At 61.5% G+C, this 23688-nt stretch overlaps 1 long non-coding RNA gene and 2 other non-coding genes across 17 annotated transcripts; all 3 read left to right on the top strand.

The window, feature by feature from the left end:
• Positions 1–184: 184 nt before the first annotated feature.
• Positions 185–22194, top strand: LOC103345772 (uncharacterized). Of its 15 annotated transcripts, none has more exons than XR_011383336.2 (9): positions 185–2080; positions 2342–2407; positions 4160–4222; positions 5341–5606; positions 13641–16580; positions 19269–19462; positions 19666–19720; positions 20895–20977; positions 21872–22194. It is a non-coding gene; the product is annotated as an uncharacterized LOC103345772 (long non-coding RNA). The 15 variants fall into 15 exon arrangements; XR_011383335.2 differs by having other exon boundaries at positions 5341–6127; positions 15170–16580; XR_011383339.2 differs by having other exon boundaries at positions 5341–6127; positions 13770–16580.
• LOC127488559 (small nucleolar RNA R38) lies at positions 19516–19590 on the top strand. Its single transcript, XR_007916303.1, has one exon. It is a non-coding gene; the product is annotated as a small nucleolar RNA R38 (small nucleolar RNA).
• LOC138846356 (small nucleolar RNA R38) lies at positions 20736–20816 on the top strand. The gene has a single exon (XR_011383838.1). It is a non-coding gene; the product is annotated as a small nucleolar RNA R38 (small nucleolar RNA).
• Positions 22195–23688: the final 1494 nt, after the last annotated feature.

Raw genomic sequence — 23688 nt, 5'->3', positions numbered from 1 at the left:
CCTACCCCGCGTCGGCGAGCCAGTTCCGGCAAGGTGAAGGCTGGGCGGGGTGGGGGCGAGGCGGCGGGCACTCGCCCGCCCCACCCGCCCACCCGCCAGGCCGCGGTGGGGTCGACCTCTGGGCGACGCCGGGGTAGGTGTGGCCGGCGTGCTGGGGGTCTCCCGGGGCGCGGCGGTCACGCGGCGCCGGCTGCCCAGGAGTGCGCACCGCGGGTGCGGGTCCGGGACCGCCGTGTCCCGCTCTCGCCGCGGGCGCAGCCGGGCGTGTGTGCTGTGTGCACCCTTTGCGTGGTGGGGACTGGACTCGAAGTCGATTCCTCCCAGGCATCGGCGGGGGCTCTCTCCCGCCATCCCTGCCAGGAGGTCATGCCAGCCCCTCTGGCGCCCGCTGCGGACCCTGGCCACTTCCAGTGCGCAGGACCCCAGGCCCAGGAGGGGTGAAGGCTAGGGTCGTCTCCCCGCGCGCCTGCCACGCCCGGGGTCGTCGGAACCTGAGCTCAGCCGCCAAGGGTGCCCAGGCCTGCACCCCCTTTCCTTCCGGCCAGCACAGGCTGGGGAGATCTGGGCACCACCCTGACCTCAGGGCCCTGGGTGTCCAGAAGCCCAGAGGAAGGCCCAGGTCATTGGAGACGGCCCAGCCACCACCAGCTGCAGGGCTGGGGGAGGAGGGGACAGACTTCCACAGACTTCCTGGGGATGGCCAGGCCCCACAGCAGGTGTTCCAGCACGTGTGGGGTGACCCTGGCCTGCTCCAGGCCTGGCGTCCCGCCGCCCAGCCGGCCGTGTCCTCCTCCACTTGGGTTCCTGTATTTATTTTAACAATCTTGTTTCAAGGTCAAGCCTGGGCTCTTCCAGGAACTCAAGGTCCAAGTGCTCCATCTAATGACCGCTGGGTTCCTGGACCAGGGAAGGAGACCGTGTGGGCTCGGGTCCTCTCATCCCACTCTGCCGCCAGGCTCCACACACACTCACCTGCGCCGATGGCGTCCCACGCGGCTGCCCGAGAGGTGCCCCTGGGATGTGGCTGGGCTCCCCTTTTCCATGGGGTTTCAGCTCATCCTTTGCGTGTGTCCTGTGCGCGGTGTGGGGACGAGTCGGCACCCAGTACCGCATCTGTGAGCGCAGGCTGATTTCCGCCCTGGTCCTGAAGTGGGTGCCGGAGAGGATGAGACAGAGCAGCCTCCCTCGGGGTTCGCCTTGCTGGCTTCCCTCATCCTGCTCTGCGGCTGCCCTCGCTGTGGCATCCTTCTCCCGGCCGCTCAGCTCCGGTTCCCGGCAGCTGCCACAGCCCCGGCAGAGCTGTGAGGGCCTGGTCTTCCTTGGGCACCTGCAAAGTCAGTCGTCCCCGGCTCTTCTTGGAAGTCATCCCGAGACGCGAAGCTTCCCAGGTGTTCAGCAGGTGCCTTTAATAGCTCCCAAACCAGTCTGTTGCGGCATTAACCTGTCTGGAGTGTCAGCCCCTTGACGGCAAGACCTAAAGATTTTTTTTAAAGGATTTATTTATTTGATAGGCTAGAGTCCTAGAGAGACAGAGAGAGAGAGAGGTCTTCCATCTGCTGGTTCACTCCCCAAATGGCCACAATGGCCGGGACTGGGCCAGGCTGAAACTGCGAGGCAGGAACTCCAACCAGTTCTCCCTCATGGGGTGCAGGGCCCTAAGCCCCTGGGCCATCCTCCACTGCTTTCCCAGGCGCATTAGCAGGGAGCTGGATTGGAAGTGGAGCAGCTGGGACTCGAACCGGTGCTGCAGCATGGGCTGCTGTGCCACAACGCTGGCCTCAAGGCCCGCGTGCTCTCAGATCTGCACTCTGGGTAGTGCCCGTGTCCATTTATCCTGCCACTCGAGGAAGACCTTGGGCCCGGCCAGCTTAATCAGCCCTCACAAGGTCAGAGCTGCTGATCCCACTAATCAGCTTGTGCCTCCTAAATCCATCCCAACCAGAGCCTCAAGACAGCTGGCCAGGCCATCGTGGCCTCCGCCTGGGAGGGGATGGGGCAGCGGAGCCATGTGCACCACCCTCTTTGTGCTCAGCACCTTGGCCATGCTCTGGCGCCGCCGGTTTGCCAACCGGGTCCAACCGTGAGAAACCGCCTGGGCTCCGGGCAGGGGGTGGGGTGGGGGGGGGGTGATTGGGCTGGGCGCCAGCCAAGTGGGAGGAGGGCTGGACTGCCTGGACCCCCAGGCAAGGAGGCAGGAGACCTAGGAGGCTCTGAAAGGGGGGACCGTAAAACCTCAAAGGCACTGGGCTGCAGCCTCCTGCCCGGAGTCCAGCGTGGCCAGGTCGTGGGGAGCAGCGGGGCAGGGGGCCTGGGCACCGCCCACAGCCCTTCTCTCCCACAGAGAGCCCAGCGACGTGGACGGGGCAGTTACCAAGAGCTCCGACACAGACCTGCAGTCGACAGGCAGGTGAGGCTGGAGAGTCTGCTGGGTGTGTGTGTGCGCGCGCCCTTGTGCCTGCCTGGCTACTCCCCGGTCACCCCTGTGTGCCTGGCCAGCAGGCCAGGGGTCTGCTCTCTCCAGCTGGGGATGGAAGCCCCCATCCGCCTCGTGCGGCCCTAGACGTCGCTGCCCGCTGGCCCGAGTGCGAGGCGGTCCCCGGGGCGCCCTCCGTGGGAAGGCGCAGGGGAGCGGGCGAGGGAGGAGGCCGCAGCCGCCCTGCACCGCTGCGCCCGCCGCTCCCGGCCCTGCCCTCCCCCTCCGCCGCCCGGCCCCCGCCTCCGCGGCCCCGCGGCCCGAGCCGCCGGCTGGATTCGCCGCCTGGTGCCCAATAGCAGGCGCGGGAGGAGCATGACATCATCAGCGCCGCGTGCCATTGGCTGGGCCGCCCCTGCGGGCAGGACGCTGTCTCCAGTGGCCGGAAAGTTAACTCCTGCCTGGGCTGCGACCATCTGGCCCTTAAGGGAGCGAAGTTATGGGAACTTCCTGCTTTTCCCTTCCCTGGGCCGCTTCCCAGCGTCCATGCATGACCGAGGTTCCCAACACTGAAAAGAAAATCAGCAAATTTGCATCAAGTACCTGCGGGCGACGCGCTCTTTCTGTGCCTGAAGACCCACGCGGGGGGGGGGGGACGTGTCTGAGACCCCCCCCTCCCAGTGACAGGCTGAGAAGCAGAGATCCTGAGGCGGCTCCAGGGCCTCTGGCTTGTGTGTCCACACAGGGCACCGGCAGCAGGCCTGCCAGCCGTGCTCCGAGTCTCTTCCTGGCTGGGGAACCTGCCCGCCCCCAGCCCCGCTGTGTCCCCCTTGAAATGCCTCCTTGTCGCTGTGAGCGTCCTGGGAGCCTCCCAGGTTCTGATCGTCCCGAGGGCAGCCCCAGGCAACTTCGGGAAGCATGTGTCTCTGTGCCACTGTCCCTCGACCTGCAGGAGGGCTGGGGTCACCCTCATAGTGCCTGGCTGACATGAGTCAGGCTGACCCTGCCCACTGGTCCTCGCTGTGAGTTTGGGTCTCCATCCTGGCTCCCCTCTGCTGTCTGGAACACTTTGGACCGATGATGCGGCCAGGCTGTTTCCGCGTAAACGCGGGTTAATAAGAGGTTAGCACGAGGGTTGGGAGCTGCTGCCCGGCCAGCGTGGGTGATTCTCGTGATTTTATGCCTGATCAGTGCGTTCTTGTTGCCTGACGTGGCTCGGACATGAACTCACTTGGAGGTCGCAGTAGCCTGGGAGGGCTGGCGGGACCCGTGTGTGTGTCCGTTTCCTGTTACTGGGTCGGGAAACTGGGGGTCCGGGGGCTGTGAGCGACTTTGCTTAAGATCACTCTGTCTAATTTGTGGCTCACCGGACGCCATCCGGCCGCCGACTTCCACGTGGACCCGGCCCAGACCTCCCGGCAGGAGAGGAAAGGCCAGATCTGGGGACCATCTGGCCGGGCCTGGTCTGGCGTGATTTAGCCAGAAGGAAGCAGTTACCTATTAACTCCTTGGGACCCAGTTAACTGGAAAAATCGGTCTGACGTCGGGGAATCACGGGCTGGTGGGGGGTGTGGCTGGGGTGCGATTTCTGCTCTCTAGTGCCAGGGTCACAAATTCCAGTGGGCTTCTTAGGTGCGCCTGCCCCGCGGCGTTGGGGCGGATCGCCGGGGGTAGGGGTGGAAGACGAAAGACAGAAGCGTGGGGAGTGGTCCGGTCAGGCCTCTGACTCTGCTCTCCTCCGTTTAGGGAGAAAGAGCCTCTGAAGTGAATTCTCACCTCCTCAAGACCGGGATCAGCTGGCTCAGGCAGGTAGGGCAGGGCCGGTAGCCCCAGAGGGCAGAGGGCAGGGCTGGGGCGAGGAGGGGAGAGTGCGAAGGCCACGGGGGACGCAGCAGGCGGTCCCGAGCTCCCGTGGTCGTTGGTGGAGGCTGGCAGCAGGAGGGTGGGATCCTTCATGCAGCTCCCACCTCCGGTCTGTTCTGTTCTGGGCCGCGGGGCAAGAGCCGGTTCGGAGACGGCGGGTGCGGTCTCGATGGCACCTTCTAGGCCAGGGGAGGAGGCTGGGGCGGTGCTTGTGGACACTGGGGTGTCCGCCGTGGAATGCAAGTCCCAGCTCTGGGCACAGATCTGTCCTGGCTTCCGAGGTAGCCCAAGCCTGGGTCCGGCCCCCTGCCCCTGGGAGGAGGGGGGAACAGAACCGGAAGGAAGCAGGTGGACTCTGCACTTTCAGCCTGTGGGCTCCCCTGGGAGCTGGCGGGGAGACCAGAGAGGCCTGTTGCCGCTGAGCCCAGAGGGAGGTGGGCTGGCCTGGGTGGGCAGGCTAGCTCTGGGGCAGCTCAAGCAGGGAGTGAGGCGGTGCAGAGCCCAGAGCGCCCAGCCACCCATCGAGGTCTAGTTTGTCCTCTAACAACCCAGGTGCACGGTGAGCTGTCACCCACGAGCTCCGTGGGAGGAAACGCACAGACAGGGTCGACCGTTTGCCCAGCGTCCCTTCTCTGGGAAGTGGAGGATCCGGGCTCCCACAGAGGCCGGTTGCCAGCTGCTTGGGCAGAGGGGTTCCACCCGCCTGGCCGCCTGTCTCTGCCGGCCCGTGGCCCAGGCCTGCGCCGGTGTCCGTTGGCCGTGGTGCCACTCACTTCCGTGGCATTGGCCTTGGCACCTGTGCCCCTGGCAGCCGGGCTGAAAGAATCAATAAGAAAGGCCAGCTGGGTGTGAGACAGGTCTGCCTGCAGCTGGATGGGGCAGCCGCCAGCCCGCCCTCCCCAGTGCTGAGTGTGTGTGTGTGTGTGTGTGCGTGTGTTCCCGTGCGCGGGTGTGCTCCAAATGGGCAGGAGCAACACTTGTTTTGTCAGTGCGCCGACTGCTCAGTACCAGCAGCGCCGGCCTCCCTGGCCCCCAGCTGCTCTGCCATTTCGCTCTCTCCACAGCCCTGCCTGGTCCCAAGCAGACAGAAACGCAGACTTCCGCTTCTGCTCCCGGATCCGGGCTCAGACGCTGCAGGCAGCTGCTCCCAACGGCCTCACAGCCATTCATCTTCAAAAGCACCCCCCACCCCCTCCTCCCCATCCAGCCCCCCACTGCCGGGGCCCAGCGGGGTTGTCTGGCTGGCTGGCCCTTGCCCTTGACTCAGACAGCAGGGGAGGGAGGAGTTCTGTAGGGAGCGGCACCTCCGCGGAGGCGAGGACGGGAAGGGGTGAGCAGCTGAGGGAACCCACTTGAGGCACTGGGGTAGGGGGGCGGGGAGGCCGCAGCCTGCCGGGAGGGGCCGCTGCAGGCAGCCTGGCTGGGGTGTGCACAGGCAAAGTAGGGCAGGGAGGAGGCAGGGCCGGGTCGCTCCAGGGCAAGCTGTGCCGGGCCGGCGCGCCCCCTGACCTGCGCCAGGAGTCCGTGAGCACCTGCCTGGCCCCCGCCAGCCTGTGTTTCTCCTTCGTGGTGACAGCGCCTGTCAGGCCGAGAGGCAGAGGGCAGAGTTCCCGCCACCCTGTCTGTTGCCTGTCCCATCTCACGCTCCTTCTCCAGTCTGTCTGCCGTGTCCCTGTCACCTCGTCGCTGCCTCTGCTCTCTGCCGTTCCCGTCGCCTGCCTCCTTCCACTGGCTCGAGGAATTGTCAGGCCAAGGTCACGGGGGCAGTCCTGGGGCTGGCTCCCAGCCTGGATGGACGCGCGTCCACAAGGCAGCGGCACCCCCTGCGCACGCTTCCAGGCGTCCAGACGGGTGAGCGAGAGGAAGGGGCTGCCGGCGCGGCGCCGGGGGTGGGGGGATGTGGCTGCCGGGCGGCCTGGCAGCTGGGACACCATGTGGGCTGGGAGGGAGGGGCCGTCTCCCCCAGGAGCAGGCTGGCTGTGGTGGGAACAGGCTGTGTTTACACCTTCCCCGCACACCCGGCCCACGCGCACCTCTTATTCCCGGGGCCTCCCCCACCCCTGGGCTCCCTGTGCAGCCTGCACATTCACAGCGCCTGCTGCACCAAGATGTTGCCTCCCTCCGCCGACAGCGCCTCCCCAGCGGGCTCCTGGGACCCATCGCCCCTGTGGAAGCTCACTGGTTTCTGTCCCCCGGGGGCTGGCGTGCAGTGTGCGGCCAGAGGGCACGGTCACTTAGGTCCTGGCCGTGACACTGTCCCTGTAGAGGCTGAGCCCTGTCCCCTCCCCTTTCCTTGGGAGGAGCCGCTGCTTGGCAGCCTGAGGGTTCAGAGGGCTTTGCTGGGCACTTGGGGCAGAGCTGGGTCGCCAGGTCCAGGCAGCAGAGGCGCTGAGCCCAGACTCAGAGCCCCTGGGGCTGAATCGCACATTTCCTGCCTCCCTGCCTCGGTTTCCTTGTCTAAGAAGGGGATGATCGCAGGGTCCGTCTCTGAGTTGCTGCCAGGGCGAACGAGACAGCGCGGGTGGTGTCCAGTGTCCGCGCTCACCGTGTGAGCGCCCGTGACTGCACAGCGGCAGAGTCAGAAGCCACGGCGATTCTTCGGCCCCGTCTGTCCGTGTGCACCACAGCTGGGGGGGCGCCACGGCCGCTCTGTGCTTCACTTTCCCGGGGCAGGGCCGGTGGGGGGGGGAGGCAGCACAACCCGGACACCTGCCCCCAGGGACTCTCGCTCAGCAACTCCGGAAGACAGGAGGCGACTGCCCAGACCAGCCGGAAGGCCGGGCCGTGCTGGAGGGGGCCTGAGTGACAGGGGAGAGGCTGCTGGGAGCCGCAGGGTGGCCCAGGGCAGCAGCCAGGGGCAGGGACGTACTCTGGTCTGCTACTTCTGTGGCTGACGCGCGGGCTGGCTGCCAGTCTCTCCTGGAGGTTGGAACATGACCGGAGAACAGATGAGGTGGTGGGGGTGGGGGAGCAGGGCGAGCAGCCAGAGCGGCCGCAGCAGCTGCTGCCATCCTGCGCCGTCACCCAAGGGTGCAGGACGACGCGACCTTGGGCCGGGACCCATGCACCCCAAAGCTGTGAGGCAGCCGTGATACAGCCCAGGCCCTGGGCAAGGCACGGTGGTGCGAGAGCCGTGAACCCCACGGGTCCTGCCGGGGCCTCTGTGGGAAAAAGCCCAAGACCTTGAGCTTCTCTCTAAGCCTCCAAAGAAAGAGAACAGCCAAGTGGCACACACTAATTTCCTGATGATGATGCTAATAGCACTATTAATAATGGCCGACATGGACCCGGCTCTTCTTCTCTGCCGGGCACCGAGCCAAGAGCCGGATTTGCAAGCCCTCTCATTTACAAGGCAAGAACGGGTGTCTCCTCGTTCACCCGACACGGAAAGCGGAGTTCATGGAACTTGCTCAAGGTCACTCACTAGCAGCGAAGCCAGGACCTGCTCCTGGGAAATCTGACACCGCAGCTTGGGAACCAGAGTTGGGGACCTGGAGAAAATCCTGGGCTTGGCCTGTCTCCAAGGGCCCTGCAGGTGGGCGGGCGTGGGCTGGGCTCACTCCCCTGGCCGTCTCTGCGGGAGCCCTTCCTGCCCACTGCCTCTCTATGGTCCGTCAGTTCCTTGGGGAGGAAGTGGAGGCCCCGGCAGGAATGACAGGCAGTCAGGCCATCACCTGTCACTCACAGTCACTGCCTTCACCCAGGGACAGGGCCCCCCCGTGGAGAGGGCGGGAGGGCAGCCCAGCAGGAGAGGAGGGAGCTGGGGGGAGGCCGGTTGTGTTTGCAGGGGGAGGGTGGAGGGGATGGAGACCCAGGGGGTGGCTTGCAGGGGGATCCACCAACAAGCTGGGAGCAGGCTTTGGGACAAGACCACAGACCCCCCTCTATGGGATACTGGCGCCCCCTAGTGGAGGGATGAAGACCAGAAGGTGGCTGAATATATCTTAAAGAGGATCGGAGCGGCTGGTCCTGTCCCAGATGACCGCTCCTACCGTCCTGTGCAGAGGCAGGAGCCGTTGCGACCAAGAAGCAGCATCTGGGTGAGTCTGGTCATCGAGGCGCCCACTAAGCAGGCACGCGGTGGGGCGTTTGGTGTCGGAGCACAGCCCCCGGGCTGCTGGCTGGCACCGGCCCAGCAAGGCTCATTCGGCCAGCCTAGACCTGCCTGCTCCTGTGGCCTCTCTGACTCTGGCCCTCGGTTTCCCCCGTTCAACAAACGTGGGTTGAAGTGAGGAGGTGCGCTGCTCGGGAAAGAGCGGGGAGAGGGGCACAAGGCCGGTGCTGCCGTGCGGTGGGTTCAGCTGTCACCTGCGACACCAGCATCCTGGATGGCCTCTCCGCCTCCAATCCAGCTCCCTGCTAACAGCCTGGGAAAAGCAGCAGAAGATGGCTCAAGTCCTTGGGCTCCTGTGCCCTCGTGGGAGAACTGGATGAAGCTCCTGGCTCCTGGCTTCGCCCTGGCCCAGTGCTGGCCATTGTGGCCATCTGGGGAGTGAACCAGTGGATGGTTCTTTCTCCCTCTCTCTCTCTCTGACTTTCCAAATAAGGAAATAAATCTGGAGAAAAGAAAAAGTTCAGGCACGGAGCTGATCGCCTGGGAGCCCATCGACTTCCCCGGTCAGAAGAGGAGGCTATGTCTGGGCTCCGTCGGGGGTGCTGGTGAAGACTTGGCCTCATGGGGATCCTGGACGCCAGCTCTGTGGATGCAGAAATAGATGAAGGCCTTCTGCCAGGAAAAACCAGACCGCTGGGCAAAATCTAAGAAGCAGATGGTCGGCAACAGGCATCAGGCAGGGCGGTGACCTCATGACGGCTCAGCCTCTGCCCGTGGCTTGCGGAGCGGAACGTGAGTGAGCGGACCACAGCAGCCTTGCTAAGGTGAGGAGATGGCTGCTGAGAAGAGACAGTGTCTTTCCTGAGGGTGGCGCAGCCCTCAAAGGAACCCAAAAGCAGGAGCCACAAAACTCGGTAGCAAAAGAAAGATCCCCTCCGCAGGCGGGTCGAACCTAAACGCAAACTTCACCCACTGAACTTCGTAAGAATCAAACTTCTGGGGCCAGCGTTGTAGCCCTGTGGGTTAAGCTACTGCCTGCAGCCCCGGGATCCCTAGTGGGCATGGGTTCAGGTCCTGGATGCTCCACGTGTGATCCGGCTCCCTGCTACTGTGCCTGGGAAAGCAGCAGAGAGGTGGCCCGAGGACTCAGGCGCACAGGAGACCGGATGGAGATCCAGGCTCCGGCTTCTGCCTGGCCCAACCCTGGCTGTTGCAGCCATTGAGGAGTGAACCAGCGATGGAAGATCTCTCTCTCTCTGTGTCTCTCCTTCTCTCTCCTTGTAACCCTGCCTTTCAAACAAATAAATACATCTTTATTTAAAAAATCGAACTTCTGTTACTGGAAGATAAGAAGTAAATATTTTGCCAAACAAATATTAGAGAAAATTTTTGAAGTAAAAGTAAAGAACTTTTACAATTCTATAGTGATAATACGGGGGGCTAGAGTTGTGGCTTAGTGGGCTAAGCTGCCACCTGTAGTGCTGGTATCCCATATGGGTGCCAGTTTGAGCCCCAGCCGCTCCACTTCTGATCCAGCTCCCTGCTAACGCACCTGGGAACGCAGTGCAGGACGGCCCAAGTGCTTGGGGCCCTGCACCCATGTGGGAGACCCGGAGGAAGCTCCTGGTTTTGGCCTGGCCCAGCCTTGGCTGTTGTGGCCTTTTGGGGAGTGAACCAGAGGATGAGAGACTGATCTCTGTCTCTCCCTCACTCTAATTCTGCCTTTCAAATAAATAGATGAATCTTTTTTAAAAAGTAGTAACACAGCCTAATAAAAAGAGGGTAGTGTAACAGACACTACTCCAGAAAACACACAGATGGCCATAAACACAAAAACATGCCTAGCACCACCAAGCAGCAGGGAGACGCCAATCAAACACACAAGGACTCCCACACTCCTGGCGGGAGTCAAGTCAAGGCCTGAGCGTGATCAGGAGCAGGTGCGGTGACTGGGGGAGGGGACAGCGCCACACCCATGTGGCAAACCAGGGAGTTGGTTTCCTTCTTTCTTTCTTAAGTGTAATAGTTTTATTGGTTTTTTAAAGAAAGCTTTTATTTAACAAATACAAATTTCATAGGTACAGCTTTTGGAATATGGCGGTTCTTCCCCCCATACCCACCCTCCCACCCCCACTCCCGTCCCACCTCCTACTCCCTCTCCCATCCCATTCTTCATTAAGATTCATCTTTAATTATCTTTATATACAGAAGACCAACTCTATACTAAGTAAAGATTTCAACAGTTTGCACCCACACAGACACACAAAGTATAAAGTACTGTTTGAGAACAACTTTTGCAGCTAACTCTCATAGCAAACTCATTAAGGACAGAAGTCCAACACAGGGAGCAAGTGCACAGAGACTCCTGCTGTTGATTTAACAATTAACACTCTTATGTACGATGTCAGTGATCACCCGAGGCTCTTGTCATGAGCTTCCAAGGCTATGGAAGCCTCTTGAGTCCACAAACTCCAACCTTATTTAGACAGAGCCATAAGCAAAATGGAAGTTCTCTCTTCCCTTTAGAGAAAGGTACCTCCTTCTTTGATGGTCCCTTCTTTCCACCAGGATCTCACTCACAGAGATCTTTCATGTAGGTCATTTTTTGCCACAGTATTTGGCTTTCCATGCCTGCAATGTTCTCATGGGCTTTTCAGCCAGATCTGAATGCCTTAAGGGCTGATTCTGAGGCCAGAGTGCTGGTTCGGGTGTTTGTCATTCTATGAGTCTGCTGTGTGGCCTGCTTTCCATGTTGGATCATTCTCTCCTTTTAAATTCTATGTATTGTTATTAGCAGTCACTTGGTCTTACTAATGTGAACCCTTTGACACTTATTCCAATCTATCTCATCAGTTACACACTTGAATGATCTAACATGTAAGATGGCGCTAGTAGGGAGGTAGTTTCTTACAGAGTCCTCCAACAGAATATTCACAGCTGACGGGCCTGCAGCAGCTCTGTTCATCCTAGCTCCAAACCAGAAGCAAACCAAATACCCAGCAGTGAGCCAAGACAAAGGAAGGTGTGTCAACACAGCAACGTTAGACTTGGCAAGAAAAAGGGAGTGAGCAACCCAAGGAAGCAGCAACCTGGGAGAGCTGAGAGGCCTCCTGGATGATCAGAGCTGTTGGAAATTCCAGAACAGGCAGAACCGACTGTGAGCGGCAGGAGGCAGACGGGCGGCTGGCTGGGGCCAGGAATGGATGCGCTCTTGGGGGCCGCCGGGATCTCCCCCTCTCAGCTGGGAGTGCGGCTGTGTGGTGTGCGCTCATCAGACCCACACGTCTGAAATGGATGCATCTGCTTGTTTGTGTGCTCTGCCTCTGTGGCGATGACTTCAGGAGTTCAAGACGAAGCAGACCAGGATGCAGGCCTGAGCCTTGTGCCCCTCGCCGTCCAGCAGAAAAGCCAGACGTGACGGGGGGTGGGCGTTCAGAGAAGCAGGATCCAGGGCAGGAGCCCGTTGACTGTCTACCTGCTTCCTGTCGCCATGCCTGGTGCTCTGGGGGTACATCCTTAAAACAGGCCTGTGGGCTGTGCACCCTCCCCGCTCGCTGTGCACCCCCCCGCTCGCTGTGCACACCCCCCCGCTCGCTGTGCACCCCCCCCGCTCGCTGTGCACCCCCCCGCTCGCTGTGCACACCCCCCGCTTGCTGTGCACCCCCCCCCCGCTCGCTGTGCACCCCCCCCCCGCTCGCTGCACGCGCCTCCTCCTCCTGCTCGTTGCACACGCATGGGGAGATGAGACCCGGCGACAGGTGAGGTCCTTGCTAGAGTCTGGAGACCTGGGGCTGGTCTCCAGGCCGGCAGCGCGGCAGCCCAGACTGCACAGGGGACCCGTTCAAGTGTGGGCCAGGACTGCCACGCAGGGCGGAGGAGGGAGCCGAGGGGACTTAGGGCGGAGGGAGCACAGACCGCTGCAAGCAAAGGTAGGCAGCGACCATGAGGCAGGTCCCCCCCCTCGGGAAAGCAGCTGATGCCCAGGGAATAATACATTTGTTATTGTATTTTTTTAAAGGATGGTAAGCTGATGACTGATACAAAGTAGCTGGGTTTTTTTTAAAGATATTTTTAAAAAGTATTTATTTATTTGAAAGGCAAAGATAGGAAACAGATAGAGGAGAGAGAGAGATATCTTCCATCTGCTGGTTCACTCCCCAGATGGCCACAGCAGCTAGGGCTGGGCCAGGCGGAAGCCAGGAGCCAGGGGCTTCCTCTAAGGTCTCCCACTTGGCTGGCAGGAGCCCAGATACTTGGGACCATTCTCCAGTGCTTTTCCGAGGCCATTAGCAGGGAGCTGGACCGGAAGTGGAGCTTCCTGGATACGAACTGGCACCCACATGGGATTCTGGCATTGCAGGCGGCAGCATTACCCACTCCTCCACGATGCAGGCCCAGTAGAAAGTAGCTTTTTAAGATTTATTTTATTTGAAAGGCAGAGACATCACTGTTTCACTGCCCAGATGTGGCCACAGCCAGGGCTGGGCCAGGCTGGAGTCAGGAGCCGGAGACGCAGTGCGGTTGTCCCAGGTGGGGGGTGGGGACCCACCTGCTGCCTCCCAGGACGCACTAGCAGGAAGGTGGATGGGCGTGGAAGAGCTGGACTGAAACCAGGCACAATTATGGGATGTGGGCCTGGCTCCTGTGCCACACACTCTCTATTTTTACTTTTTAAAAATACATTACTGTTGTGGCCAGTGATGTGGCTTCGCAGGTAAAGCCACCACCTGCAGTGCCGGCATTCCATACGGGTGATACAGGTGCTGGTTCAAGTCCCAGCTGCTCCACTTCTGATCCAGCTCTCTGCTGTGGCCTGGGAAAGCAGTAGAAGATGGCCCAAGTGCTTGGGGCCCTGCACCTGCATGGAAGACCCAGAAGAAGCTCCTGGCTCCTGGCTTCAAATCAGCTCAACTCCAGCCGTTGCAGCCATTTGGGGAGTGAACCAGCGGAGGGAAGACCTCTCTCTCTCCCTCTGTCTCTGCCCTTCTGTAACTCTGCCTTTGAAATACATAACTAAATCTTGAAAAAAAAAAAAAAAAAGGTAAAGTGTCAAAGCATGAAGAAATAATCAAAAGAAGAGAATCCAGGGAGCTCCTGTGGTGACATCTGTAACAACACCTGCAGGAAAATGATAACACAATGTATAAAAAAGCCCATTTTTAAGTAACGATTTTGCTGGGGGGAGTGAGTGCAGAGCAGGTAGTGAGAGGCACTGCTGGTCCTCCTGGGTGCTCCTGGCGAGCACAGAGCAGCCCACAAGGCCAAGCTCACGGTCTCAGGGGGGTTCACTGTGCGCTTCTCTCCCTCCAGAAAGACGAAGCTTCGTTCAGTGATCTGATTGGGCGGAAGAGGGTTCGTGGCGCTGTTTCCCCGATCTGAGAGATCTCGGGGGAGCACTGCTTCCCGGCCCCCACCGTGTTTCCCTGACCGCCTTTCTAGGTGGGTGCATTCGAGTCGCGGGAGGTCAGCGACAGCCTGCTGCCACGGTGCACGGTGGAGACCTCCGGCTTTCGGTGTGGATTGTCTGAGCCCCCGGCCCGGCGCTCCTGTTTGTGGAGCCCTAGAACCTTTCTGCCCCGGGCCTCCCTGGCTGGGGAGCGTGGGCGATAACTGGCAGCTGTCATGGGATTGAAGCGAGACAGCGAGTGAGAGGCGTTCGGAGCAGCGCTGCACCAGGCGGACCCATCACACACGCGCGGCTGTGACCTCAGAAAGGCAGACGCCCACGGCAAGTTTCACGGCCCACGGCAGCTCCTTCACCGCGATCCATTCTTCCAGAGAACTCTTATTAAAAAAAAAAGATTTGGAAAACGCCGACATCACTTAGGACAGTTTTGCCTCTAACAGGACGTGGACTTGAGATGGCTTCAACATGGAGATTTCATTTCAAAACCTTGCGTTGTGCGTTTTACTGAAGCGATCATGCATGGCCAGTAAGACACCCCTTGCGTTCAGAAATGTGAAAATGTAGAAACGTGTCGCTGAGTCAGCACGAGAGGCCTGGGGCCGGCGCTGTGGCGGAGCGGGCTGAGCTGCCACCACGGGGCGCCGGATCGAGTCCCGGCCGCTCCACCTTTGAGCCAGCTCCCTGCTGATGAGAAAAGCAGAGTGGAAGATGGCCCAGTGCTTGGGCCCCTGCGAGATCTGGAAGAATCCGGCTTCGGCCTGGCCCAGCCCCAGCTGTTGTGGTCATCTGGGTGGGGAGTGAACCAGCGGATCAAAGACCTCTCCCCCTGCCTCTCTGTCACTTTGCCTTTCAAATAAATTCAAAAAAAAAAAAAAAAAAAAAAAAGGTCTGGGTGCTGGGGCCTCAGCTCCGAGCTTCCCAGCAGCCCCACCGCTCATCAAAGCCTGATGTTCCCTCTTCTTTCCACTCTGCCACCGCAGGTGTCTGGCGCTGGCTTGCAGGGAGGCCTCGCAGGTGCGGGATGAGGGCGTCACACCTTGGCCAAGTCCCCAGGCCCAGAGAGAGGCTGCCATGCTTCAAAGCGGGAGACCGCTCCTGAACTTGGCCAGCATCACCGTGCAGACCTTTTCCCGACATGAAGGCTGGCAAAGGGAGGGCCCTCCTGTCGGGGCTGGGGAGAGGCCCGCGGCCCCAGCAGCCGAGTGGGAGCTGGGCCTGGGGCCGGGGAGAGGCCCGCGGCCCCAGCAGCCGAGTGGGAGCTGGGCCCGGCTCGCCAGGTGCAGGTTAGGGGCTCGCAGACTGGCCACTCCGTGCCTGCTGAGCCGACCCACTACTGTGCTCTCGCGGGGGCAGCGCCCCGAGTGTAGGCAGCCAGCTGCGTGGGACACGCCTACCCTCCTGCTCTTACCAATAACAGGTGACTCCTTCCCAGGCTAAGAAATCACCCTCGGGGCCGGCGCTTCGGCGTAGCAGGCTGAGCTTCTGCCTGCGGTGCAGCCATCCCATATGAGCACTGGTTCATGTCCCAGCTGCTCCTCTTCTGATCCAGCTCCCTGCTAAGGCACCTGGGAAGGCAGCGGAAGATGGCCCAAGTGCTTGGACCCCTGCACCCGTGTGGGAGACCTGGAGGAAGCCCTGGCTCCTGACTTTGGATCAGCTCAGCTCTGGCCATTGCGGCCATTTGGGGAGTGAACCAGTGGATGGAAAATCTTTCTGTCTCTCCCTCTCTCTGTAACTCTGCCTCTTAAATAAATAAAATAAACCAAAAAAAATCACCCCGAATGTTCCAAGACCCTGTTTTCATTGCTGTGGGATTCAGAGGCCACATCCCACGTCCTGTCCGTGACCTCCCGGCACACAGCAGGCCGGCTGACTTTCCCTTTGCACTCAGGGTCGGTCCAGTCTCTGGACAGCGCTGGGGACTCCTGCCCTGTTGAGCTTGTGACCTGCCTCTGTCACTTATCTCTGGATTGTGACATTCCCTGTCCATGTAGACAGATCTGCACAACTCATCCATGACAGAGCCACCTGCAGGGCAAAAGAGACACAGTGACCGTAAACGCCACTGGCAGCGGCTCTGGGTCCTGGGTGCGCATTCTCTGGCCTTTCTCCAGTTTTTCTGGATTCCCCAGACACTGTGCCCTTCCCACGAGCTCAGGAGCAGGGGCTGTCACTGTAGCTTCTTAAAGAGATTTGTTTAATTATGTGAAAGGCAGAGCAAGAGAGAGAGAGAGAGAGAGAGAGAGAGGGAGCTTCCACTACTGGTTCATTCCCCAATGGCTGCCTAGGCCAGGGTGTAGCCAGGAGCCAGGAACTCCATCCGGGGCCCCCACGTGGGTGGCAGGGACCCACCTGCTGCTGCCTTCCCGGGTGCATCTGCAGGGAGGGGGATTGGAAGCAGAGCAGCCAGGACTTGACCTGGTGCCCCAGTTGGGATGCAGGCGCCCCAGGAGGCGGCTTCACTGTGCTTTGCTCCAGCCTCGAGGTCACTGCCCAGCTGCCCTGGTGCCCCGTCTGCAGAGTCTGCTCCTGACCCACCAGGCACAGGAGCGCTCTGCAGGGAAGCCGTGCCCGTCAGCCACCAAAGCTCCACGGCGGCCCGTGGTGGACACTTGGTGAGGACTGGTCTGTGCCAGAGTCAGGGCCTCTCACCCTCACTCGTCCTGCCCCCAAGTGGCTCAAAACGGTAGAGCAGCAGGTAGAGCAGCAGCCGGGCACGCCCGTCTGTCAACGTCATTTCCTATTTTGTCCCCAAACAACCCTGCAAACATGCAAACATCCTTTTCTGTCCTCTTCTGCCACCCCCTGCCCAGGAGGAACCCGCAGAAGCCCTTCTGCACAAGGTCAGCCTCTTGCAGGGGCTCCACGGGCCGGGGTCAAGCCCTGGCCGAGCCGGCCGCTGGCCCGTGAACGTGGCTAAGCTGCCTCGTCTCAACACTTCTGCGTCTTCGTCTGTGAATTGGGAGTGGGGAGCACTGGCGTCACAGTGTGGGTGTGGGGTTCAGTGCCGCGGAGTCGTGAGGGGCAGTCAGTGCCCTGGGGTCAGCTGCTGCCGCTCTGCTGCCGCGGGGCCCTGGCCCACCAGCCCTGGGCCAGCTGCCCGTGGAACTCCCTCCCCAGGTCTGCGGGAACGCGGATGGCAGGGAGAGATCCCATTCTCCCTTTCAGTGCTTCGCCAAATAATTTGTCCTCTAGGGTAAGAGAAACCCAGGAGCCTCAGTGGCTGCTGAATGAATTCATGGTGGCTTTGCTGAGCACCAGCCAGGCCCTCTCAGGACGACAGGGACTGGTGAAGCCGCCACCTGCCACACCGCATCCCACGGGAGCGCAGGGTGGAGTCCCGGCGGCTTCACTTCCAATCCAGCTCCCGGCTAACGCGCCTGGGAAGGCAGCAGACCGGGCCTGCCAGCTTAGGCCTCTGCAGGTCAGGTGGGAGGTCTGGTTGCGGCCATCTGGGGAGTGAATCACCCCCGTCCCTCTCTCCCCCGCCCCTGGGCCACTCTGCTTTTCAAATAAACAAGTACATCTTAAGAGAAAAAAATCAAAGCCAGTGAAATTCAGGGAGGTAAACAGAAACAGACGCGCTGGGGGGGGGGGGGGTGAGACCCGGAGGAGGGTCCGCACGTGTAGGCCGGCGGCCGCACAGGGGCACGGGTGCACAGGGGCACAGGGGCACAGGTGCACAGGGGCACAGGGGCACAGGGGCACAGGGGCACGTGCCGGTCCTGGCGCCGGCCGCGCCCGGGCCCCCGGGTGGATCTGCAGCGAAGCCGGCGTGGCTGCGTGAACAAACGGCAGGCAGAAGAGCAGAGGCTGCTCCTGTTCTCCCAAGCCAGCCTGACGCAGCCGTCGGCTTCCTTCTCGGAGTTAAAGCCCCGCGCAGGTGGTGGGACCCCGGGCGGGGCGGGGGGCTCCCCGCCGGCCCCGCCGCTCCCGGACACCCCCATTTTTAAGGCAGCTGAGCGAGTGGAGGGATGCCCCCGGGGTCCCCTTCCCCTTCTCTTGTCCACGACCCACTCCAAAGGGCCCCTCCGCGCCCAGGCAGCATCCGCCTGGCAATTAAAGTTCCTCCGGCCTCAGTTTCCCCGTGGGTCCCGGCTCCCTTTGCCCTTTCGCGCCTCCTGGTCTCGGCCGGGGACAGTCTGCACGCGGATGCCCAGTGACTGCCTTCGTTTTCCGGACGGCCGGCCACGGTTCTTCACAGATCAGCCCCTGGCGGCTCCAAAGTCGCCATGCAGACGCGGCCCCCGCCTCTGCCGCCGTTGCTTTGAACTACATTTCCCATCAGCCCTTTCTCAACATCGCGAGAGCCGCGGCGAGAACGCAGCGGGGACTCGTGCGCAGGCGCAGGCCCGCGTTCTTTCCCCGGGCTGCCGCGTGGCTGGAAGCCATGGCTGCTGCTCAGGTCGGGCCGGAGCTCGTGACTTTGGTGGCGGCAAGGTTGCCGAGGTGGGGAAACGGCGTTTGCCGCAGGGCTGAGACACTTGGCCTCGGCCTCAGAGGCGGGGTGCTCACGAGGGCCCGGCGCCTGCCCGGGGAGGGAACTGGGGGGCTGTTGGGGGCTGGCTGAGAACACGCGTCCCGGGCGGCAGGGAGCTGACTGCGGCGCGGCTGTGGCGTCGGGGACCCTCCTGGGTGCGTGGGGAGAGGGGAGCTGCCCGCGCAGCCACCCCGCGGCCGATGAGACGCCGGCGCCTCCAAGTGCTAGCTTTTTAAGATCATTCGAAAGGCAGAGTTAGAGAGAAAGAGATTCCGACCGCTGGTTCAGGTCCCAAGTGGCCGAGCCAGGAGCCTCTCCCGGCCTCCGGGTGGAGCCGCCTGCAGTGCGCGTGGGCGCGGGTTCGCGTCCCGGCTGCTCCACTTCCGATCCAGCTCTCTGCTGGTCCTGGGAGAGCAGTAGAAGACGGCCTTGGGCCCCTGCACCCGCGTGGGAGACCCGGGAGGAGCTCCTGGCTCTGGATCGGGGCAGCTCTGGCCGTGCAGCCATCTGGGGAGCGAACCAGTGGGTGGAAGACCTCTCTCTCAAATAAACAAATAAATCTCCAAAAAAGAAAAAAGGGAGGTGGAGCAGCCGGGACTGGAGCTGCTTAGCTATCGGAGAGAATGTGGACGGCCTCTCTGGTGTCCCAGGAGGGCCCGGCAGTCCCAGACAGCAGTGAGCCTGGGCAGCCCTGGTGTTTTTGTTTTTGTTTTTGTTTTTGTTTTTTTTAAGACTTATTTATTTGGAAGCGGCAGAGAGAGAGGTCTCCCATCTGCTGGTTCACTCCCCAGATGGCTGCAGTGATCAGAGTTGAGCTGATCCAGAGCCAGGAGCCTCGTCCAGGTCTCCCACGTGGTGCAGGGGTCCAAGGGCTTCGGCCATCGTCCACTGCTTTCCCAGGCCACAGCAGAGCCGGAAGAGGAGCAGCCGGGACTCAAACCAATGCCCACGTGGGATGCCGGCGCTCCAGGCCAGGGTGGTAACCTGCCGCGCCACAGCGCCGGCCCCGTGGGCAGCCCTGGTTTTTACAACCCCTTTTTCCTCCCCGAAGGCCTCTCTCGGGCGTCTGCAGAGGCGGCTTGAAGCTGACGTGTAGATGGAGCCCCGGAGTGGACAGGGGGCCGGCGCGCCCTGGGCGGTCACCGCGGACATCGGCCGCCTGGTTTGTTCTGGAGCCAAGTCCAAGTGTGCGCTGGAGACCTGACACCTGAGACGGATCGGACAAGAAGCCTGCCCGGGGCCAGAGTGAGACCACAGGGACTCCTGGGGGCCGGCCGGGCTGGGGAGGGCTGGGCAGGCTGAGCTGAGGATGGACAAAGTTATCCCTGTCTGAATCGGGTGTCGGTGAGGAATTCTGTGGTGCTGAAGCTCGGCCTCGGACGCGCAGGGCTCGATGTGGGCAGCGGGGACGCGCTCCCGGGTGGGAACGCACGCTCCTTCTCTTCCAGCCTGGCGGACCCGGAGCTGCGCAGGAGGACCCCGCCACGACCTTCCTAGGGAAAGGTGAGGCAGCACCTCCAGTGCGTCGCCTGGGGGCTCTCCGGGGGGGGGGGGGTTCTGTCCTGGGCCCCTGCAAGCACTGCAGACAGCGGCTGTCAGGACGCCGGCTAAGGTGTGTCTTCCACTGGACACTCGGGGTTCTCAGCCTGGGCTGGAGGCTCCGGGCTCCGGGCTCCTGCCTCCTGCGTCCTGCAGTCAGGGCCAGTGCCCGGGAGAACTCATCGGGCCTCGGGTCGCGAGGCTGTGATGGGAGCGGCAGAGTCAGGGCTGCCGCTGGGTAGCCGCGAGAACTTTCACTTGTAAACCAGTTAGGGGCGTCCAGACTGACTGCCTTAGGCACTGTGAGGGTGAGGAGAGCCCCTGGGTCCCGCCCTGGAGCAGCGGGACATCCGCGTGGCTCTGGGCCTTCATTCCCCGGGATTATACGGGGCGCCGGTTATTTTTAAGTGACCTGGGACAGCTCGCTAATCCCGCGTCTTGAAGACTGACGGCTGCAAGCTTGCTTTAGGAAAAGATTGGAGCCGCCTCACTCCGGCACCAGAGTGTTGGGGGGGGGCAGACTAGAGGGACAGTGCAGGCGTCCACAGCCAGACCGAGTTTATTCGGAGAAAACGAATCCGTAGAGGTGGTGACCGCGTGTCCATGAGGGAACACAGGGCAGCCCAGGGGCCAGGCAGGGGCGGCAGGCGGAGGGGATTCCTGGGACGGGGTGAGGCCTTGGCCCCGGAGAGAATGCAGGGTGGGGTGTGAGGCCCAGCTGAATGTGGAGGGCCAAGACTAGTTCCAGAGTTTATCCCTGGGCAGTGAGGGAGGGCGGCCGCGCCTTAGGTCCTCGTTCCAGCACCGGTGGCTGCAGGAGTGGCCTTGGGCAGGGACACTTGAGAAAGGCTGGGATGTGCACGAGGCACCGGAAACAGCTCTGTCCTCGAGGGGGCGCTAGTGCACGGGGGCGGAGCCTCACGCAGTGGACTGAGCGGGTGAGAGAGCCTAGGGAGGTGGCCCGGGTCGTGGTGGGGGGCCGAGTCCGTGATGATGGAAAGTTATCCCTGTCTGAAGGCGCAGCGAGCCTGGCTGTGGAGCGTGGAGGTCTGAGACTCGGCCCCCTGTTCGCTGGGGCGTGCGAGGCGTGGCCGCCGCCCCTGGCTCAGTAGATTTTCTCCTACACTTCTCTTGCCAGGTGCCGTCTTGGCGCGAGGAGGCTTCTTCAGCAGCTGCCCTGGGACAGCGAGCGCGTGGCGTGGCGTGGCGTGCCTCACTCCTGTGAGCAGAGGGGCCTTCCCGGGAGGCTCACGTCGGGCCCAGGTCCCCCTCCCCTACCCTGCGGAGAGGCATGGTGACAGGCGGGTGCCCCTAGGGGAGGACTCTGCCCCGTCCAGTGCTCTGAGGGTCCCGGCTGGGCGAGGTGACAGGTGGGTGGGCAGCCAGGCCCTGGTCTGTTGTCTCCTGTCTCAGGAGAACTAAGAGAACGTGGTTGTTCGTGGCCGTTCGTGGCCGCCCGGCCGGGCCGCTGTGCCAGGTCTTGGCATTTAGGAGGGGAGGGGCCGCACCACTGCCAGCGCCGTGTGGTTTCCAGGCAGCCCTCCTGACCTCAGCCCAGACCTGTGGGTGGCAGGCCGGCAGCGGAGGCTGGCGTGAGAGCAGACGAGAGCAAAATGGCGTCTGCCTTTGTTCCCGCGGGGCGCCAGGGCTGAGCCGCACAGATTGGCCTTTCCCCTCTTGAAGTGGGGAGGTGTGTGTGCCGCCTGCTTCAGGGCACATTTCTGCGCAGCCACCACAGAAGCAGTATTGGAGAGAGAGAATGAGACTGGGAACCGGCCAGGCAGCTCTCCTCCAGGGTGAAGCAGGGCGGGGCGGGAGAGCAGGTGGGGAGATCCGACGCCTGGCGGACGTCCTTGGGTGACCTTGGTGACCGTGTTTGACCCGAGCTCTGCGGAGCTCACCTAACCCCAAGGTCTGACCTAAAGGGCTGCGTGCGGAGGGAGTGGAACAGGGAGACCCTGGGAGTCCTGCCTGGCCTCAGCGGCACCGGCGTCTCCCCCGGCACGTGCAGCAGTGCTGGTGGGCCGAGTGCATTTTTCTCCTGAATGATGTTTTAGCTGGCGGGTTTGGGTCGTGGCTGTTCGCTTAGACGATGGTCGTCCTTTGCTTTTACAGGCGGCAGCGGCAGACCTGCGTCTGCTGATGGACCACCTCTGAGGAGGATCCAGAGGTTCTGCGGGCGTCACCTTCGAACGTAGGAACTTGAGTGACAGATTGTCCCAGAAAACTTGGAGGAGTTAACAAGATGAGGGCGTAGCTTAAACAGAATTCGGGTTTTGGTCGCCGGGTGTAACGTGTGTGTCGGTGGGATTGGAACCAAGTGGTGTGGACACTGCTGGGCACTCAGGAGCCAGGTGCTTGGCCCGGGACTTCCTGTGCACCTGCTATGTCTGGCTTTACATTTTGAAGCACAAATAAAAAACTTCTTGGTTGGCTCACTAGCGCTGGATTTCAGACTGGCAGGGACGCACGGCAGTGGACAAAATGTGCAGCCTCACCACCCAGAAGGCACTCTGGCGCTGCCGAGTTTCTTAGTTTACCCAGATTTGAGAGGCAGAATTATAGACAGAGGAGTCTTGCATCCGCTCGATCACTCCCCAAGTGGCTGCATCGGCTGGAGCCAGGAGCTTCTCCCCAGTCTCCATGTGGGTGCAGGGACTCCAGCACTTGGGCCATTTCTATTTTCCCGGGCCACATCCCAGATGGGACGCCAGCACTGCAGGTGGCAGCTTTACCTGCTACGCCACAGTGCCAGCCTCAGCACTCTATTTTTAAGGTTTTTTTTTTTTTGAAAGATAGCAAGGAGAGAGAACAAGATACTCATCCACTGGGCACTCCTGAAATGGCCGTGGTGGCCAGGGTTGGACTAGACTGGAGCAGGGAGCCAGGAGCTGCATCTGGATCGCACACGTGAGTGGGCCGTCTGCTGCAGCTTTTCCAGGCACGTCAGCGGGGAGCTGGACCGCAGGAGGAGCAGCAGGGACTCCACCGTGCAGATACTGGCATTCAGGGACGGACGGCTGTTACCACAGTGCCACAGCGCTGGTCCCCCACTCCGTTCATTTTATGCCCACAAACACTGCTTTAGCGTTCCACATCTGATGAGTTGGCCAGGGTGTCCTCCTGTTAGGGAAGTGCCAGACGAGCCAAAGCCTCCGGCCATGCAGAAAGCGAACACAGGGCGTGCTCAAAGGCTGGGTGTTGGGCTTAAAACCACTTTTTTTTTTTTTTTTTTTTTTTGACAGAGACAGAAAGGTCTTCCTTCCATTGGTTCCCCCCTCCCCCAAATGGCTGCCACGGCCGCGCTGATCCGAAGCCAGGCACCAGGCGCTTCCCCTGGTCTCCCATGGGGTGCAGGGGCCCAAGCACTTGGGCCGTCCTCCACTGCCCTCCCCGGCCACAACAGAGAGCTGGACTGGAAGAGGAGCAGCCGGGACTAGAACCTGGGGTGCTGGCGCCGCAGGTGGAGGGTTAGCCTAGTGAGCCGCGGTGCCGGCTAAAACCATTTTTTTAAAAAAGATTTTTATTTGAAAGGTGGAGTTACAGTGAGGAGACAGGAAGGTCTTCCGCTGGTTCACTCCCCACATGGCTGGAACTATACCAGTCTGAAGCCAGGAGCTTCTTCAGGTCTCCTACGTGGGTGCAGGGGCCCAAGGGCTGCTTTCCCAGGCCATAGCAGAGAGCTGGATCGGAAATGGAGCAGCCGGGATTCGATCCGGTGCCCACATGGGATGCTGGTGCTGCAGGTGGAGGGGCCCCTAAACCACTTGTGATACAGACCTGTGAGGACACTGCCTACCAGCCAAGTTCAAGTTTATCTGAACTCCTCGTGGGGTAATGGCCGCCTGTTGGAGGCAGGGCGTTGTCTAGTGGGACTTCCTGTCGGGGCAGCACCGCCCCCCACCTGCCTGTGGGCACCCCGCACTCAGCGG

This window comes from Oryctolagus cuniculus, chromosome 17, assembly GCF_051225735.1.
Source record: "Oryctolagus cuniculus isolate XC-2025 breed Fujian yellow rabbit chromosome 17, ASM5122573v1, whole genome shotgun sequence".
Classification (NCBI taxonomy): domain Eukaryota; kingdom Metazoa; phylum Chordata; class Mammalia; order Lagomorpha; family Leporidae; genus Oryctolagus; species Oryctolagus cuniculus.
This window is presented reverse-complemented; position numbering and strand designations above follow the sequence as displayed.